Genomic DNA, 22,574 nt, shown 5'->3' with positions numbered 1-22,574 from the left:
AAAATAGGAGTACAATGAACTAAAGAAAATCCATTTTTAAAGACAAATTGTTATAATTATTTTGTTAAAATGTTAATTTGACAATAAAGTTCCATACCATAACATGTTGATCGCATTCTTACTGAAGTTATACCATTGTTTTAGGTTGATACGTCATTTTCTTCGCTATGATGGTTACATACAGAGGGTGAAAGAGGAGCTTGCAGCCAAGGGCATCACTGAGGCGAACATAGATCTAACGGAGGAGCTGGAAGAGACCTTCACTGTCGATGGTCCGTGACATTCATCGGTCCACTGTTGTCGTTAGTCTTTCTGTCAGACGATATAAGTTTGTATAGCTTAACATTTATTAGGTCATTTGAAATTATTTAATTATACTATAACGTTAGATGATGCATATATATTGCAAACGTAAAAATATGGGGACAAGGTATGTAACAAATAAAGTACTACGATGTAGTTATATTACATTGGGATCAATTGACCTGAAGACAGATGATAAAAACACACATATTTTCTAGAACATACTTTATATTTTGTATCTTATCTTGTCAGAAAAATATGTTGTTGTTTTTTTAGTAAGCGCTGCAAGCTTAGGGTCCATTGCATTCATAACATTAGCGAGGTTTTGAAAGCACATTTATACGGATACCTGTAAGTGTGGCCTTGTTTGTGGAATACGTCGCCAAGGTTAATTAAATTGCAGAACGACATGTATGATACGGCGAGAAAAATACTGATGCGAGTGTCGGTGTGTCTAAAAAGTAAAATGTTAAAGTTAAAAGTTCACGTACAAGTACTCATACACGTCAAATCATGCACCTACGCCATAATTAAATGTATTTAGAGTGTGTCATTTTATGTGCCTCGTGTTTTTCTTGATATTATGTTTGTATTAAATCTTTGCATATTAACCGAAAGATACAGATAAATGTACTACCCACGTATGCGGAGAATATCCGTGCAGAAAGTAACATGTGGATGAACTTTAAACGCTATTCATTTTTACACACGTTTTTGTTATAAGTTTTTTGTGTCCTTGAAACAGTTACCCCAGCCAAAACACTCGCGCCGTGAACACTTTCTTTAATAGCTCGGATAGGGAATATTGTAATAAGTGTTCTCTAGATTAAATACACGACGTTAAGTATAATAACTTAATATGTCAGCTCAATGTGAAATCTTTATTGAGTTATTGTTTAGCGTAGCAGTTTTAATTTGAATAAAACTTTAGTTAAAACAGCAATAAAACATTTATTTTTTGGGAAAAAAACGTATCACATTTGTTTTGGTACATAGGTGTAAATATGGGCACTGAAACTTTTTTATCCCCTTAGGTTCATCTTCTCTTGAGGAAACTGATTTCTTGGGGGAAACACCACACATTCGGGACAATCCATTTATTGTTAAAACTTAATTGAAATCATGTAAATAAATAATGTACTGTTGGGTCAGCCACCTCTCATGTTTTGAAGGTTCAGCCATTGGACATGTTAATATTTCTCTCTCACGATGTGTAGAGTCAGCCATTGTACATGCGAATGAGTCACTCTCATGTTTTGTAGAGTCAGCTATTGGACATGTTAATGGTTTCCTCTCATGTTTCGAAGGGCCAGCTATTGGAAGTTTGAATGGGTTTCTCTCATGTTTTGTAGGGTCGGTCATTTAACATGTTAATGGGTTTCTCTCAAGTTTTGTAGCGTCGGTCATTTAACTTGTTAATGGGTTTCTCTCATGTTTTGTAGGGTCGGTCATTAAACATGTTAATGGGCTTCTCTCATGTTTTGTAGAGTCGGTCATTTACCATGTTAATGGGTTTCTCTCATGTTTTATGGGGTCGGTCATTTAACATGTTAATGGGTTTCTCTCATGTTTTTAGGGTCGGTCATTTAACATGTTAATGGGTTTCTCTCATGTTTTGTACGGTCAGCCATTGTACATGTGAATGGGTTTTTCTGATGTTTTGTAGGGTCAGCCAATGCAAATGTTCATGTTTTTTTCTCATGTTTTGTAGGCAAGCAAATATACATGTTAATGGGGTTCTCAATAACTTTAAATCGTGTTTACAATGATCTTTCCTATTATAGCAATAAATTATTAACTAAAGTAGTTCGTACTTTTGGAATAAAGGCGATCATCACACAGATATACGTCGGCAGTTAAACGGAAACCAAGTTTCACTGCGAATTTACGGATTCATCCATCATGGTTTTAATTAAATTTTGGGTTACAAATTGCAATATATTTTTGCTAACACATTAAGGGATTCGTTCACTATGGCTTTAATTTCATGATGGATTACACATTTTTTCAATATATTCAAAACTAATACATACACATTTATAACAAACATTAATTTCGAGTGATAAAACTAAATAGTGCATTTATGGAAAATATTAATTACTGCTAACAAGATTTTAACCGTGAATTTAAAAGCAGAAAACCCAAAGACATTAAATGATAAGTGAATGCTTAAAGATATACAAGGATCTACTGTCGTCTCATTAGGTAAAAATGCCGTGGATTGTGCACTTTTCTTTCAAATAAAACTCGGGATCCTTCATAAGAACCATTGTTTTCGACATTTATTTATCCTTTCTTGTATATTTAAACAATTATATTAATTGTGATGAATCTTATTTAAGAGTGATAGTGCACCTTTAACTGAGTTTAAACCTGCAATTCTAACATAGGAAGTCAGTGAAGCAGTTTTAAACATATTATATTAAGAGTTTTTTCTGCAATCTTATATTAAAAAAGCCTCTTATCAGTTTTTGGTGAATGTTCTTTATAGTTATTGCATAATTATGTTTTAATCGTTACAATTACGCTTAACAGTTTAGTACAAAAAAGAAATATGTTTTTAAAAAACCTCTTTGTAACGCATTTTCACAATACCATCTTGATAACGTTCCTCATATGTGTACTTTGGTATTACCAAGAAGTTTAAACAAAACTCCAGATCGAACAAAACTGTTTTTATCTTTCCACGATGTTCATTAGTCCAGATATCGTGTCCATCAAACGTTTTATGAAGGAAAAGACTACCACATGTAGTGATGTTCAGTCATATGTATATATGTGTAAATGTATGTGTTTATCTTTATGTATATGTATATGCATATAAAAATATAATCACATATAAACCATTCACTGTAGTGTTATAATTTTGAATATTGTAAGTTTTGGTATGTTATATGTTGTCTGTAGTGCATGAAAGTGCATAAATATGTATGAATATTTACACGTGTTTTGTTCTTGTCGCCATTTCGTATGATATACATGGGTCTATGATATTCTTGTAAATAAATGTTCTGTTCTGTTCTGTTCTTTATAACTGTGCTTTAAAGAGCATGTTAACAGGGTAAGCATGTACATAGCGCATTTTTTTGTATAATATTCTGACACAAGGGTCTATAATTTTCTGGTAAATAAATGTTCTGTTCTGTTCTCTTCTATATTAGTTTGTTTTTAGAAAATATGTAAACAGTGTTTAGTTTTAATTGTTTGACTACTTGGCTTGTCTCTGTAGTTTTCATAAGTTTATGTTAGTGACATTTTAATTCTTCAGTAGTATAGGTTTTATTATGTGTGCATGTTGTGCATGTTGTAAATATTAAAAAAAAAACACGTAATTCTGATCTTCTTTTTTTCTGATTTTCTTTGTGATTAATGCCATCTAATAATACATTAATAGTGATAAATAGGCCTGGACTTCATTGGAATAAGCATTTGAACTTGTTTAGAGGTTATCCTGTGCAAATGAATCTTGTTAATGAAAACAATTATCCTCAATGGAACAGAAGTAATGTATAAATGCAAACAGTATGCTTGATTAAATCGGATATTTAAATTTATACATGGATAACAATTAGAGACATAACTTAAAGTGATGGCATGTTTATTCAAACAGTTAAACCATTTAAATTTAATAATAATTATAGTAAATTCAATACATTTTATCGATCAGCGCCTTGTGCTAAACGAAGCCAAGCAAACAAACTAAGGTGTGAGATTTTTACCTGAACTCGCGAAAATGACATCGACCTAGGCATACAAAACAAAGTGCAAATTCTTACTTGGGACCGCGAAAATGACTTCGAACGTGGAGCAATATCGACCCTTAAGATATCGAGCCATCCGATCGAATTTTATATGAACAAAGAGTAAACAAAAATCGGTCCTTTTAATGTGGTTTGAGACAACGAGGATATCGAGCCATGAAATATCCAGTCAACGAGTTTCGACTGTATATGCATTGTGCTGCTTGTGGATTTTTGTGCTGTTCTTTCATGTTTCGTGTTTGTGAGTTTATGTTCTACGTCTTGGGCGTTTATCCAGTGTCATTAAACCGGGTTTATGTTTAAACATTTTGCTACTGAGCTTGTTTCTGTAGCTTTTCGCATAAATATGAAGCTAAGCTCACTATTTTTGGTTTTCTATAAATTGCGTAATACAGTATATACCTCTTTAAAAGTGTTTATACTTTATATAGTGATTAAAATTATGATAATAACAATAAACCATTCGTGCGTTTATAAATCACTGTAATCAATTAATACAATAAAGGATGTATAATTTATAAATATCGGATAAATGTATTGATAGGAAAAACAAGGTAAACTAAGTAATTCACAACATATAGCCTAAAAGACAAACTGTTGTATAAGTTGTACTTACTCTTAAACTGTTTATATTACAATTTAGATTTAAACCTGTACCATGTTTTATACCTGTACATGTTTTATACCTGTACATGTGTTATACCTGTACATGTTTTATACCTGTACATGTGTTATACCTGTACATGTTTTATACCTGTACATGTTTTATACCTGTACATGTTTTATACTTGTACATGTTTTATACCTGTACATGTTTTATACCTGTACATGTTTTAAACCTGTACATGTTTTATCATGTTTAATACTTGTACGTGTTTTATACCTGTACATGTTTTATACCTGTACATGTTTTATACCTGTACATGTTATATACCTGTACATGTTTTATACCTGTACATGTTATATACCTGTACATGTTTTATACCTGTACATGTTTTATACATGTACATGTGTTATACCTGTACATGTTATATACCTGTACATGTTTTATACCTGTACATGTTTTATACCTGTACATGTTTTATACCTGTACATGTTTTATACCTGTACATGTTTTATACCTGTACATGTTTTATACCTGTACATGTTTTATACCTGTACATGTTATATACCTGTACATGTTATATACCTGTACATGTTTTATACCTGTACATGTTTTATACCTGTACATGTTTTATACCTGTACATGTTTTATACCTGTACATGTTTTATACCTGTACATGTTTTATACCTGTACATGTTATATACCTGTACATGTTTTATACCTGTACATGTTTTATACCTGTACATGTTTTATACCTGTACATGTTTTATACCTGTTCATGTTTTATACCTGTACATGTTATATACATGTACATGTTTTATACCTGTACATGTTATATACCTGTACATGTTATATACCTGTACATGTTATATACCTGTACATGTTTTATACCTGTACATGTTATATACCTGTACATGTTATATACCTGTACATGTTTTATACCTGTACATGTTTTATACCTGTACATGTTTTATACCTGTACATGTTTTATACCTGTACATGTTATATACCTGTTCATGTTTTATACCTGTACATGTTATATACCTGTACATGTTATATACCTGTACATGTTTTATACCTGTACATGTTTTATACCTGTACATGTTTTATACCTGTACATGTTTTATACCTGTACATGTTATATACCTGTACATGTTTTATACCTGTACATGTTTTATACCTGTACATGTTTTATACCTGTACATGTTTTATACCTGTACATGTTTTATACCTGTACATGTTATATACCTGTACATGTTTTATATCTGTACATGTTTTAAACCTGTACTTGTTTTATACCTGTACATGTTTAACACTACAGCCCTTTGTCCTTTGTAAGGGATACATTTACTAAAATGTTGGGATTAATTAACAACAAATGTAAACATAGGAATCAGTTTCCGTTCTTTTAAACTTTAAAGCATTGTACTTGGACCCAAGTTTAACGTCACTTAGAACGCCTTGTTATTATTGGTAGCGTCTTCTTCTTGTATATATTTTATGAACATTTGGCTATTAATGTGGCCGACAAGTTTACGATGATTGGGCACTTGAAATTGTTGCTAGGCATCTTATTGTTTGTAAATATACTATGTCCGTGAAACTGTAGTTATTCCATTTTTATAGGCATTCGCTCTTTTTTCGTCCTTCTCCATACGGTGTATACATAAAGAAGGTGAAAATGGTGCTGGCAGCCAAAGTTGTCACAGAGGATGACATAATTCATGCACAGAAGCTGGAAGACACTTTCACGGTCGATGGTCCGTGACTTTCCTCGGTCGTCTGTTGTCGTTATTCCATCCGTCAGACGTTATTAGTATTAAAATATACATCTATTAAAGGGTCTGTACACCAGATTGGCACTCAAAAAAGTATTTTTTTTGTTACGAATCTCGGGACGATTATTTAAATAATGTTTTACTCTTTGATATCATAATTGTACAAACAATACCAAACTGTAAAAAAAAAAACGTGTCGGAGACCGGGTTCGAACCGGGGTCGCCAAAATTGCCGTTTATTGTTGTATCCACTGTGCTACGAGGTTTACCCTTAACGGTTGGAATATTTCAGCCAATCACGCATACGGATATTATACTAGGTAAACATACCTGGTAGTTTTATTTAATGGAAAAATACCAAACACTGCGAAAAATAAATAAATTGTAAACTATGTGGTACTTCAGTTAGTAAGTTTGAATACATTGTACACATCGATACCAGGTTTATGTAAGTTTTCGACAATTTTCCTTTTTTCTTCACTATTTCATCATATGGAGTACAGCCCCTTTAAGTCAATGAGATCAATTGGCTAGAAGGCCGGATACATCATAAAAACAAACAGACCACTTATGTAAACTAGGAAATACTTTATACACAGTATCTAACCTTGTCATGTAAATCATTGTTTGGTAAGCGCTGCACGCGTATGATTCCTTATTGTCATGTCTATAAGGTTGCAAAACCCCGTTTGTACGGGTTCCTGTGCGTGTAGTTTACTTGTTGTGTACTTTGGCTTCAAGATATGTGAAAATTGTACGAGGTAAGAATGACATGACTGATAGCACGAGGAATTTATTTATGTGTGTGTTAGTTAGTCAATGAGTACAAAATATAGTGATATTTCGCAAACGACTTGTTAACTCTAGTGCAACTTTAACGTAGCTACACATTCAAGTTCTAGGGAATTTGCCCATGTCCACAAATTTTACGGACATCCCCTGCATATTTTGAATGTATTGGTACTTAATCACTAGGAAGTCTTTTAATGGTGGTTTGTCATATATATTGTTTCTAAAATTGATTCTAGAATATTTGTACTTGTTTCTCCTATCAATACATTTATCCGATAGATATAATTCATACATCCTATATTGTATCAATTGATTACAGTGATTCAAAAATCACACAGATGAGTGTCTCTTATATTCATTTAATTAAAAATCATCTGGCTCCAATTTCTCGAAACTTCTTAAGCTTAACAGGTTGTTTCAATAAGCTCTTAATACATATTTAGATTAATTTTTGAAAAATAAAAAAAATGGTTTATTGTGATTATCATAATTATCATCACTATCTAAAGTATAAACTCTTTTAAAACGTAAACATTACGCAATTTATAGAAAACCAAAAGTAGTGAGCTTAGCTTAAACCTGTAACCAGGCACAAAAGAAGTTTTGAGAAATCGGGGCCTGGTTTATTGTAAAGATGATATAATTAAATTTAACAGTTTTATCACCTTACCCGTGTTAATTACCGTGGCGACCGGTCCATCAGACAAAAGTGACCCTAGCCATAATGGCTTCTCCTGCCTACTGTCCTTAAAAGGTTACACATATTTATGATTATCTTTCCTTAGCAAGTAACACCTATTCCCAAACAGTACGCTTAGATACTAGAATATCATCATATACTGATACGTTGCCCTGAACAACCCTCTCATAACACCAATAACGTCAATCCCCTTTTAAACGCCGCCTTTAACATCATTTATACCTGCTGAACCTTATTGTTTCTGTGCAAATATTCTTACTTTGAATAACTGATTTTGACATCATGAAGTAATATGCCATCGAGCATAACACACATTTCTTTTCCGTCTGCTCTAACGGTAAACATTAGCCCTCTCCTGAACGCCGTCTTCAGCATCCTACATACTAGCTGACCCTCATAGTCAATTTCCAGATTTCCAGTGAACGTGCGGCCTATATACGGTTTCCCCGGTGACGGATGGTTTCGCTGCAAATTGGTTAATGGAATTTAAATGTTATATGGTATGTGCCGTAAAAATAATATCAACTTTGTATATGATAGATCATACACTATGTTAAATATTTAAACAAAACAAAGCCAACATAACTTTTTAGTTATTTCATATCAAATTACATTGTACTGAAGTGTTTTCAAAAATGTCGCATTCAATTACTGACGAATGTCTTGTTTATTTCTTAAAACAAATCGTTCCTTGATATTAAACGTACAAAGTAAAACCTGCTTTGGTAATTATACTGAGATTTATAAGACATTAAGAGAGATCAATAACCCCCAAACATAAAGCCTTCTTTGGTAAGACTAAGATTAAGACAGTAAAAATGAATACAAAAGCATGCGCCAGAGTCGATGTTACCGGCACTCATGTTGACTAACGTATAAGCTGATAAAGTAATATCTTATTTTAAATAAGTACAAACCCATCACTTTGATAACAGTGACACAGTTTTACACCCCCTCCCCGCCTCAAAAAGAAAAAAAAAGAAGAAGAACAACAACAATAACAAACATGTTCATTGATGGCATACTGATAAATCTCATGTAGCAATTATCACAAACTCGTATTTAGATATGCTGATTAATTACCAGTTTTATATGCAATGTATTGAAACTGTGTCACATTAATCTCATCGAACGAACGCATTATTGTTAAACTTTAGTACTTTAGTAATTTTGCATAGTAAAAATACGTTCGATCAATTGCTGAGGAACTGCAACTATTATTTAAGTATCGGCTTTGCCCAGTGTTAATAATGTCATACAAATCTTTTAGTTATTTAATCGTTCTTTTTTGTGAACATTTATTGATGTATTGGTCTATGAGTCGATCGTCATAACTCGGAACTCCTCAGCAAACAACCTCGGATGTATGCCGGTACATTAGTTGAAGTAGTTTGTAAAATTAAACTGCTACATTGGAATTACTACGCGATCTACTTGCAGCGATGTTAAGGTGTACCGATGTTTGACATAGTAAACCGTCCATATACATCCCAGGTTGTTTTCAATAAAACTGGCCGAGGAGCTCCGAATAGATCGTCATTCGATCGCTCGTCGATTGTGTCGCCTGCTCTCGAGTGTAGGGGGAGCGGAATTACCGATCTTTTATCAGTCTAAATTTCTTTACTGTTCGGGAAAGGGGGTTACGGAAAATTCCACAAAAATATAATTATTTTTAGTTAAGTTTAGCAACAATAAGATTTGAATACGAGATTATCATTTAGATAAGCGTTTTGTACGCGGTATGATGTGTGCTAACATATGTACAAGTAAGAACGAATGTTATGAGCATTTCTGATATTCTTAGAGAAACACCAAAGCATAAACTGGACTTAGTACAATTGACATTTATTCGTCAGATGGTTTTACATTACTTAGTTTGTTCAAGTTGATAACAATTGTAGCCATGGTAAAATATTAATAAGCAAGTGTCGGCGCGCGAGGCAATTTCGAGGAGATTTACAATCAAATGCACATCATTTTATGAATACAATTTACTTGATGTAGTGCAAAAAGTAACACCGTAAGTCTTTAATTAAGTTACAATAAATTAATTTGATATTGAATTGTAAAATATAAGTGTGTATCTCGTAGTGATTGCTGTTAATAGGGCTAACGAAAGTTCAATATCGTCCAAAATTAATGATCTAAAGCTCGAAGAAATCGGTTGAATGTTATGTTTATTACAGAAAACGGCAAAAAAGTCTTCGATAGGTGTTAACAATGGTATATCAGTAACTAAACTACTATTTGGTTTACGATAAACTCCAGAAATGCTTCAATAGTCAATAAGATTTTGAAAACATTAATGCTCAATCGTTAATAGTTAGGTTTTTTAAAGTTGCCCGTGTGTACATTTTTAGTTTTTGTTAAGAATCACGCCTTTATGTTAACGGAACTTTAACTTGATCAATTTACTCGTGAAAATAATACTATATGTTTGCAGAATAATATTTCAGTTGTATAGATGGTCTGGCTGTAATAGGCAGATAAATTAACCACAAAAGAACAACAACATAGTGTAGCATAAGGTGATATAGTCAACGGCATAATGTTAGGAATTTCAACATGCTACTTGCAAAAATATTTCAGCTGGAAACTCCTCAATCACAAAGCAATGGTAATTATAGAAACTTATTACCGTCTAATTGCCATCCGGGAATGTAAAAACAACCATAATGAGGCGACGTCGATACTGTCTGACCTTCACCTCTACTGTGCCAGCATGCTGTTTCACTTAGAACAGAAAATCCCAGATGTATTTATAATTGAAATATCAATTACAAATAACTCACTTGAAAATAGGAACATTTGTTTGTGTATTTGCCATTTTGTGTGTTAAAAGAGCTACACAATAAATTCAAAACAGCCAAGATGACCGATAACATGTATCACTGCTATTCTTTTTAAAGTTCTACATGTTAATTGAAGTACGTAATATTACCCGATTAATGTAATTTACTATAAGCGACTGCTTTACACATACTACTCGACATTACAATGTTTTGAACTGTTGACCTGTAAACAGTATGAACCCGCGCTTGAGGCTACGACATAGGTACGTCATTGTTTTTACCGAGATTCTAAAAATAAACTGCATATCGTTTAAACTCGTGAATTTCCGGTATTGGTTTTGTAATTGTAATTGGTTCACGAAGAATACCGAAGAAATTTCAAACGCTAAATCGTCTATATGATCAAGATCATTCCCATGCGTAAACAAATCAATATTAGACGTAAACAAACAATTTCGCAATACGAAGATGTTTCCAAGAATGCTGGAAAATAATTCCTCGTTAAGTACGAAGAATGTTATTGAATATATTATCAGGTAATAAAAAATCTCGGTGTCCAGGATGACATCCTGAACTGCCTCGGTCTCGGGACAGCAGTTCAGAAGTCATCCCCTCCGGTTCGGGACAACAGTTTTGACTGTTACAAAAATGATCATGCAAAAACTGTATACTTATTAACGTTTTTTTGAAAAATAGCTATCACTTACTTCCAATTCGAGCATAAATATGATATATTTATTGTACTACTACTACTGCTGCTGCTTCTGCTATTGCTACTGTTACTACAAGTAATAATAATACTGTTAATACAACTACTAAATATGATTTACGTGGATGAACATGCACACTACGGAGCTGTGTGAGGGGAACATACAGTTAATGAATTCCTCGACGTGTAGACACTTGACCTGGGCTATTTCACATTCCTTTAAAAAAGACAACATTAATAAGAAAGAGAGTATGGCTGATACATGGGATACACTTCGACAAAAGACAAAAATAAATCAAACAGAGAATAAAAATGTGTTCATATCATATATTTTATCGATAAACGTTGTTTAAATTTAAAGAAATTAGTCCATCTTCAACAAACACTGCTATTTTTACTAATGGTTACTACTAAAGAAAGACAATTTATCCTACCTTTTTGAAATGATCCAAATCTTTTTTCGCACACTTTAACTCCTCTTCCACGTGTTTTCGTGTCGGTACAAAAACTGGCAAGTTTAAAATTACTATACATTTTCAGAAATAACCATGAGCATATACCATATTTGTTACAAGGCCTGAATACGTTTGTTTTTTAAATTAACAGTGCCTGCTGTTTGTATTGAATTGCTTTGCAACAATGAAATGTACTTCTACTTGCATTTTCACAGTATGCTTACCTTCAAACAAATCAGAAACAGCTATAAGAAAATTAAACAATTATAGACACGTCGCAAGTCGAGGAAAACAAGGTATTAAATTTGCGCAATCTAATCGAACTTAATTGGACTTGTGGTGGTTATGCAAAAAGATGTACAAACGTGGTGCATGCTGCTGAATATAAATGATTAAACAGTTTTGTAAAATTTTGTTACACCGTCCTTAGTTCTGACCAAATATCTTTACGTGTGCCCTTTAATTACTGTCATGGATATTGCATGTGAACCGCCGAATTCTAATGTTAAATATTGTGCCTTTATATTTAAAAAGAAACTTTATTGGACAAGAAATAGCTCGAATAAGTATAACTGCAAGTAAATTTGACCAGTCACCCTGTAAGGTGACCTTGACCCTTGATAAACTTGCTATGGGTTTCTCATACTGGACGTTTGTAGAAAAGTAAAAATAATTTAAACGAATGACTATTATATGACTAATTAACGTCTGACCTTGAGTGCGATGTTTTTGAGGGTGAACATTGTGTCAAGTTTTCATAATAAAAAGAACGATGCAAGGCCAATGTATAACCCAGAAAAAACAACCGACTGATGGTGACATGCCCAAATAAATTAACATATAGTCAACAATGCATATCGTTTTAATTTTAACTTGATTGTTTAGATCAAGAATTGAGTCAGTTTTACTACGTGCTGTACAAAACAAACGAATATTATGATAAAATTTATTGACGTCTTGAGAGGTTTTATCATTTGAGATTAAAAAAGAAATGTTACGTAATTTAAAATGATTTATAGTAAACATAAAAAAGTTTGCTTGAGCTATAGTATATCGTAGTGTATGCCTTTGCATTTACCTTTTTAGATTTGCCTAAGGCCTGTTTCGTTCTTAGAAACTCATGTTCGAACCTCTTACTAGTCTGAAAGTATATAACAATACATTTGGAAGTTATGATGGTAAATATAGAGGCGAACAATTTGATTCAACGAGTTCATAAGGGGGCGTTTGGTACATACGAATGTCTAGTATGAGTTGACTAAAATTAGTTTTATTTGATGACGAGTGAACAAATCTTTGTTTAACAATCGTTTTCCGGTCAACATTAATTGTTTTCGAAACATTTGTTTGTATTGTATTCTTTACTCTAAAATTTTAAGAACATTTAAAATATGCAGCTTTGCCAGACGGAATGTTATTTAAATAGTTTCTTTTAGTGAAGAACATGCTATTGAATAAAATGTGTTTTCAATTCACTATCAAAGTTTATATTGAAATTATCATATGAAAGAATATTTGATAATGAAATAATGTGATCTATCATTTTAGATGACTGACATGTTAGATTTTGAGTATTTCAAAAAGAGTGAATTAATCCGTTTTGATCGCTTACAGAGTTGTGCCATATATCGTTGTCATGTTTACTAAAGATTCTTACCTTTTCAGAATTTTCCCAGTCTAGTTTCACTTGCAATAACTCTTTTTGGATCTCAGTCTTACTCTGAAAGCGTAGAGGCAAATCATGAAGACCAAAGGCAATGGCGATTTAATTTTTAAGGTAGGTAATATACAACAAATAAGATATATTATAATATTGTATTGTATAGCACTCCTGCTCTTACTTTTTTAGATTTATCTATGTCCTTTTTCGCATTTTGTAACTTTTGTTCGAACTCCGTCCTTGTCTGAAAGCATAAGACGAATAATAAAGTTTTCAGTTTTAACTATATCATCGGTATACATAAAAAAGTGATATGGTGTATCAAAGTCATATAACATATAATGCGACTCTATTCATATGTGTTATAACATAGACTGCAGTAATTTTTTTACTTACTTTTTCAAATTGTTCTATAACCTTTTTTGCTTTAAATAATTGTTTTTCCAATGCCTTTTTTTCATGAAAAAAGAGGTAAAAATTGAATGTTAAAACTCTAAGTCGATGTCAAAGACAATTAGTTAACATTGTTGCAAATGTATGAATTAAAATATCAATGATTTCACACCTACAACCATTTTTCTTTGCTAGGAGTGTAATTATTCATCACGGTGTACGGTTAGATTAGTTGGATTAAATCTGTGTGTGAAAGGTATCTACTAAAATAGCAATGTTTTCTTCACTTGTTTCAGCTAGTCTTTATGTTCATGCCTTGTTTTAAAACTCGAAAAAAAGTATTGTGTAAATATTCTCTTCTAATAAAACTGGACACCAGAATTGCATAAATTGAGCAAAATTCATATGGCTCTACATATGTTCTATATGTTTACAAACGTCTCAAATAAAGGGAACAACAACATTGATGATTAATGTAGAGATTAAGTGTCATATAATATTATATCTGCATAAGTTTTTTAATGAAGAAAAGGTATTATTGAATCGTTATTTACAATTGCAGCCTGTGTAACAGTTTATGGAGCGTGCTTGATTTATGTTGTCTAGCATGTATTGATCCAACCAATCTATTAAAAGTGACTTCATAATGTACACGACTGTTCTTACTCTGTCTGATTTGGCTAAGCTCTGCCTCGCTTGCATTAACTCTTTTTCGAACACCATCTGTGTCTGAAAACAGAAATGTAATACCAACATTGTCGGAAATGCTTAGAACGATGATCCATATCGTTGGCATTTTATTAATAATCTTTTTGTGTTACGTAAAAATAGAGAGACAGTGTTTATGTCAGGGACGGTTGTTTTAAAATAATAAATTGGTTGAAATAATGTGAAGGTATATCAGGTAAATAAAGTTTATATTTTGGGCTCGGGTGTGCATATGTAAAAAACCCGGCACATTATTCGCCTTTTTATACACATTTTCGCTTCGTTTCAGACCTGCTTGTGTAATGTTAATGCAACCATTGAGCGGGCGTTATTTATAAAATATATACATTAAGTTTAATTTTGTATTTGAGTGCTACATGTTGATCGCCTAATATGTATATAAAAAATGTTTCCACACTGTGGTATGTTTTCTAAGATAAATGTCTTACTTTATTTTAATGACCTAATAAGATTTCAACAGTGGTGTTAAAGGCCTAGTTTAAGGAATGTTTGGCATGGCAATCCCCTACATATAGTTTGAAAATTCGTACTCGGTTATTGCATGTATTGTATTATCGATTCAGTACTAAATCTATCATATGGAGTGTTAATATTTTCTAGTATAAGATATTATAGTAAATTGACCGGTTAAAATAAATCATTATCGTCATTGTGCGATGCATTGTTTCTACTTAAAAACGTTAAAAATAAGGCTTACTTTTTTAGTTTCATGACTCACACTCCAACAGTACTTGTGATTCCTTCGTTGCCCCCATTTACCTCCTTCCGGGGTTGACAAACATCACTCAAGTCTTCAATGCGTCTAGATATTTCTTTTCACATGCTCCATAACTTTCCAGAATGTGGCTTTGGAATGCCTTTTCAGTTTTGTGAATTCTGAAACACGATTCACCAATGTTGCCACATGTATTGCAGCATCCGACTGCCTGTTGCTTGCAGCTTATTTCGCACTGAATATACTTTGATGCCATTCTAGATATTTAAATGAAGTTTATATGAATAAATATTCAAAACAATATCAGTATATCTTACGTCAGTAAGCCATATGTCTTATACATGTTATTTCAATTTTAAATGCATGCAGTGTAACCACTTGCTCACTGATAACATTATAACCTTTAGTGATAATAAATTAGATCTTGTTTGAATAAACCTAAAATACTCCAACGTTGAGTGAATGATATATAAAGGATATTGCATTTTTCGTTATCTTCCGAAACTTAATGAAATCGTCCAAATATTGATCGACTTCAATGGCAAAATTGTCTGTTGTGAGTCATCCATGAAACAAAATTTCCCTTTAACCATTTCAGATAACTTCTCTCTAACGTCGCAATCTGATAACAACACGTCAAACACAAGAACCAAATATCCGCAAAAATTGAACGATACCAAGTTGATATTAAATATTTTTTACAACAAAGATACAAGATTACGTGTTTTCTTGTTTCTATAAAACCGGGCAGGGCTATCTCTATACACGTAAATACTGTTTAAAACGCAAACGATTGCGCTTTTGTCTATTCAGCTTTCGTTAATCGAAGCATAGTCACGATAAGAACTTGTTTCATGAGACAGGTCATACATGAACTGTTCACATTTCTATGAAACCGTACCAAATAAATGTTAGTGTTCATTACAGAAAATGGAGCGTGCGCAGCGAGGCCGAATGCCGAGAAATATCGCACCATTTTCTGTAGATCGCTAAAATGAAACTTGAAATGAACTTATCTGGTGTTCGCACATATTTGATCCACTTGCTCCATCTTTTGTGTAGTCACTTGGTATTTTTGCACAAAAGTTAAACCGCCAAGGCGTTTATTTCATTGACGAGTTTCGGGCGATGGTAAATTGTCGTCGCTTTATGTATTTGTTACATTTAATTGATGTTATACAAATAATGGCAAAGCGACAAAACATGAACGTTAATGGTGAATTCTTTTTAATAGCAAAAGGTTTTTGATGTTTATGTTGATAAAATCACCAAGGTATGTCGGCATGGTACAAGACATTTACTGGGATGACCTTGTTAATTGTAAAAGTCTTCAAAAGATTGCACATTTTGGAACTGAATTTCCTTGATTGTTTGTATATCATAAAGATCATATTAGATGAAGAAACTTAAATGCTTATATGAATCTGAATATTGTCACATCAATAATTTAATTGTACACCGAATAGTTGTTAATACGATTTGATAGCTGTTTACTCATCTATATTTCCTTTTTTTGTTAATAACATTGGCTTAAATATCATTCAGAAAAGCAATCACATTCCCGGCTAGTAATTACTTCGCGCATGCGCATAGAGCAGGATGATCTATACAAAAATGGACGTATTTACGAATAACGTAGACCGACAAAATATGCTCTATAAAAAGGTTTAGCATTCACCGACAACGTCGCTCTATATGAAATGGAGTTAAAATAATAAGGATAAAACCTCGATTGTCATTGGCCCAAAAATGGGTGTGAACACCAAGATTACAAGATTAATAATCGAAATAACTTATGATGTCTGGTTGAGGTCAAAGGTGTTTAGGGAAAATCACATGCATCTATCTGATCATTGCTTCATGAATTCATAACACACAATGATCCTTTGTATTTGTTGCTGTTCGTGAAATTATTGAAACATTTCTAAGAAGAAATGCATGAACACAACAGAAAGTTCAATATTCCGCAAATTACTGCTTTTGTCACGTAAGCCATATTTAAGTTTCACGGAACTGGAAGTCAATGCAATTTCAACATCTACTGAGTAATAAGATGGAAAGTGATGTTTATTTTTAATGAGTGAATCCAGTTTGAAAATGGTTCATTTTTGCCTGCAGGGGAGTGTTTTCCGGTCAGTCTCGTATACATGATAGTTGTTGAAATTACCATTCCCGATTGACATGGCGCTGGTCTTAAAAACTACGAAATTTAAAAAAAAAATCAGCTAAATAACCTTATGAATAGTTTTTGAACATAGTGTATAATTATGTTGTTTCGATGGTGCATGGACAATATTTATAAAAATAAAAAGTGCTGGTTTAATTCTTAACTTATTTTACAAATATGTATGACATGCACTACGTTTTTCGAGTGAAGTAAGTGTTAGTGTCACCATATGGGCTCGTATTCTCACACCTTAAATGATTTTTTTAGCTGGTCAGATTTTTATGCTCTTCTGTTATCGAAGACAGCTTCATTGATTTATTTTCAACCTACCTATGCACTCGCTTCTGACCATGGGGTCCAAGGCTCGATTCCCAGCAAATTATGTCAACATATCTAACTAAGGCATCCTTGGTTTGATTCCCAGAAAGTAATCACAAACTATCTACGCACTATCTCCACACCAAGGTGTCACGGGGTTGATTCCCAGCGAGCTATCATAAACTATGTACGCACTCGCTCCACACCAAGGTGTCACGGGGTTGATTCCCAGCGAGTTATCATAAACTATCTACGCACTCGCTCCACACCAAAGTGTCAGGGGGTTGATTCTCAGCGAGTAATCACAAACTATCTACGCACTCGCTCCACACCAAGGTGTCACGGGGTTGATTCCCAGCGAGTAATCACAAACTATATACGCACTCGCTCCACACCAAGGTGTCACTGGGTTGATTCCCAGAAAGTAATGACAAACTATCTACGCACTCGCTCCACACCAAGGTGTCACGGGGTTGATTCCCAAAAAGTAATGACAAACTATCTACGCAATCGCTCCACACCAAGGTGTTACGGGGTTGATTCCCAGAAAGTAATAACAAACTATCTACGCACTCGCTCCACACCAAGGTGTCACGGGGTTGATTCCCAGAAAGTAATGACAAACTATCTACGCACTCGCTCCACACCAAGGCATCACGGTTTGATTCCCTGCCAATAATGATAATTCATCCAAGCTTGTTTTGTATTATAAATGTGTAATACTACAAAATACCTGAATATTATATTAAACCGGAAACAAGGTTGTAACCCTATCAATTGTAATCTTGTAATCTCAATCTGCATAACGTATTCCTCGGTGTATACCATCGTTATTACTCGTTGTGTCAAAGCTCTTGTCACTGTGTTCGTGATAAAAAAATAATCATAAACTAGATTAATGATTTTATTAAAGTCAACTGCAGATTAATGTTTTATATGCATATCCAAAAATCAAACCAGGTTCCCCAAACAAATGATAATGTTTCTATCAAAAACTACACTTCTCTGTCTAAATAAACAATAAGCACATATGTCACAAACAATATTCACTAAAATAATAATATAAACATTAATATATCATCATGTTGAATGTAAAAATAGTGATTATATATATGGTTATATTGCTCTGTATAAATAAACAAAAAAGAACATATGTCAAATCAATAACCATTTATATAAAAATGATATATCATTAATATTTCATCATACTGAAGGTATACTCAGTAAATAAACAAAAACACATATTTCACTATCAATAATCATAAAGATAATAATACTATATCATTAATATATCGTCATATTGAAGGTATTATCAGTGAATATGTATATATATATATATATATATATAAGAACACTTCTCTGTCTCAATAAACAACAAGCTAACATTTCACAATCAATGATCATTAATTTAATAATAGTATCACTATTATAGCATCATGTTAAAGGTACAATCAGTGATTTTCTTATATTATTACATTTCTCTGTTTAGATAAATAATAAGCACATACTCCACAATCAATAATCATTAATTTAATAATAGTATCATTAATATATCATAATGTTGAAGATATAATCAGTGAAACTTCTTTTATATTTATAAGTTCAGTTCACTGTCTAAATATGTCACAATTAATAATCATTAATATAATAATACAATCATTAGTATATCATTTCGTTGGAGGTATAATCAGTGAATATATATATTTATATGAACATAATTTAAGTACATCTCATAAAAGTATTGATCAATAGAACATTTTCAAAACATATTCAATAAAGATCACCGAAGGATATTCCAGAGTTGGTGAAGTGTCATTTTTATAACATTTTATTGGCACTATTGATCAATGGTCAATATTTGTATGAACAACTAAATCATTAACTAAAACTAAAACATAAGGCCTTCCGTTGTCAATTATTTGTTCCAAACATTCACATGTCACGCACTTCGCTGAATTAGGAGTCAATCCCTCAGCAGAAATATTGATCATTTATCATTACAAGGTTTTGTTATTGCCACTTTAAGGGAAGAAGGCAAAAGGGTTCTGACATCTCGCCGAAACTCCCGAGCCTAAGCCGAGGAAAGTACCCCTGCCATTATAAGGTATGTGTTATGCACAATTTATACACGCAGTTAATAGATCAAACAGAGCTTTAAAGGGAATGTACACCAGATTGGCACCAAAAAATAGGGTTTTTTTTGGTAACGAATCTCAGGACAATTATTTGATAAAATGTTTACTCTTTCATATCATAACTGTAAAAAAAATACCAAAATGTAAAAAAAAAATCTAGTCGGAGACCGGGTTCGATCCGGTTATGCCAAAATTGCAGCCCAGTGTTGTATCCACTGTGCTACGAAGGCTTTCCCTAAACGGTTGGAATATTTAAGCTATATACCTTACTTGGTTATATCACGTGATAGCATCGACTAGCCAAATACGCATTAGGAATGAATTCTACTAGGTAGACATACTAGTAATCTTTTTTAATGGAAAAATACGACAAAACTGCGAAAACAAATTAATTTTAAACTATATGGTACTTCAGTTATGAAGTTTAAATGCATTGTGCACATCGATACCAAGTTTTTGTCAGCATTCGACAATATATTTTTCGCTAGTTCTATATACTGAGTACAGCCCTTTTAAAATATCTCAATATCTTGTTCGTGCATCATTTGTCATTGTAAATATAAAATTATCTGTCTAAGTAGTACTGTACTTGTTTCTCTGTGTCTTCTAGAATTTTTGCTTAACTTATCATCGATATAAGGGATCGCAGATTCTTTAAAGGCTTTTCTTGTGAAGCTTTTTCAATGAAGCTGCGGTGTTTTAAAGGCGCAATTTTGACCGTGGGGGTATCCTGTGTCTATTTTCATTTGCACCTTGTCGGTAGGTGTAAATTCTAGATTTTTCACTAGTATCGAGTGCGTATGTTTGCATGCATAATTCCAATTATTATCAGATTATTGGCCGATTGTTCTGTATGGTTAACTTTATACTACCTAAATTTCTTAGACATGACATTATATCTCCTCAGTTCCTCATCGTCCCTAAATCCTTATATATATATTAATGCATTTTTACTAACTGGCAAGTAGGTCTTAGACCTGATGATTAAATGTAATCTACTGGCAGTCCTTTTTCACTTTCTTTGGCTTTCCTTCAGTTTGTCGGCAGTTCCGTTTTGATGACAGCGTCGTGAAGAGTAATACACATAAGCATTGGTATACAAACATATTTTATGACTTTCAACAAGTTTATAGTAATAACTTCCTGCTACTGATCCGCGATCCGTCGTTTGGTTCTTAAGTAGGAGTGGTAAATGGCTAGTTGAATTCATATCGATGTATAGGTGTTTTCCTCTTTATTCGTCCCGAACCTGCATAAAAACAAACATTTATATTAATGTTTTCTGGTTCCTTTTTTGTTCCGTTGTTTCAGACAAATCAAGGTCACTCTGCATCTGTTCACGGTCTCCAACCCTATGGAATTCCATTTGCATCTCCTATTGCGATTTTCCTGAACTGAGTATCGCAATCTGTATGTAAGCAAATTTCATAATGTCTACTTCGGGATGATTACTCGCAGGCTCGTAGTTCTCTTGACCGTGTTCACACCATTGTCTCAGCATTATTCGGTTCTAGATGTCTTTTTCCCTCAATGACAGATATATGCATACTTGAAATAACGAGTATTGATCAAGTTTTTCACCACTTATTAAAGCATAAACATAAACAACTATAATGCTAAATATATTTCGTTGTCAATTCATGTAATGCATACGTACACGTTTACTACATAATTGAGGAAAGGTAACTTACACGTAAGAAGGATTCTACCCGGGATCGGGGCTGGAAAGCAATCATAGCATATAAATATATTCATACATATTTTATAAATGGAATTTGTTCTGTGCATCAAGGCTTTTGTCAAACTATAACAAACTCTGCAGTTTTTCACACAATAATCCAATTGTACATATGTAAATGTAATGTTGGGAGGTCCAATCGACACATAGCGAAATACAGTAACGCAGTTATACCGGAAACAGAGCGCACCTGTATCAACTTTGCTGTCTTAATAAATTATGAGATTACCGTCTTGGAATGGTCAATGAAATGCGATTGCAAAGGAACATGACTTTACAACATTCAACCTAGTTCATAATATTATGCACATAGCCCTACACTTATCTCAACATGCGTCCTTGTTTAAGAAAAACCGTGGTCACTCTGCACCAAATCACGGTCTGCAACACTATGGAATTATGGATGGCAGCACACTTTAGTCACATTGACAAATTCATTATAGATTTTGCCAAGACGGGTTTAATCATGCAATATTGAAAAGTGTTCAAGTTGAAGTTTGTATGTCACATCTCTTTGGCTGATTTTGAAATTTAGATTTCATATATTAAATAGTGTTCACTTCTTTTCTTAAAAGTCTGACAGTAAATCAACATAATGTATTTAAGAAAAAAAGAATATTCACCGATAAAGAAGGTCTGTAAAATTGCATATTAAATTTGAAATCAAAGTCAATAGCCACATCATTGTCAAAACACTATACGGTTGTAGACACGCCTTCTCCTCAATGACAGAACTATTGTTTTGGTCCGGACAGCTTACGATCTGCCTTATTCTCGTATTTCTTTATAAAATTGCTAAACCAAAGTTTTCACGTTGATGAAAAC

At 33.0% G+C, this 22,574-nt stretch overlaps 1 protein-coding gene across 1 annotated transcript in view; it reads right to left on the bottom strand.

The window, feature by feature from the left end:
- Positions 1-19,120: 19,120 nt before the first annotated feature.
- Positions 19,121-22,574, bottom strand: part of LOC128241712 (myosin-2 heavy chain-like) — a 28,789-nt gene continuing 25,335 nt past the window's right edge. The window contains exons 17-18 of the mRNA XM_052958751.1: positions 21,703-21,732; positions 19,121-21,260 (exon numbers count right to left, since the gene is read on the bottom strand). The gene's annotated coding sequence lies outside the window, so the exon portion shown is untranslated. The remainder of the gene's footprint in view (positions 21,261-21,702; positions 21,733-22,574) is intronic.

This window comes from Mya arenaria, chromosome 7 (assembly GCF_026914265.1).
Source record: "Mya arenaria isolate MELC-2E11 chromosome 7, ASM2691426v1".
NCBI lineage: Eukaryota > Metazoa > Mollusca > Bivalvia > Myida > Myidae > Mya > Mya arenaria.
Note: the sequence above shows the minus strand (reverse complement) of the source record. Positions and strands in the feature narration are given on the sequence as shown.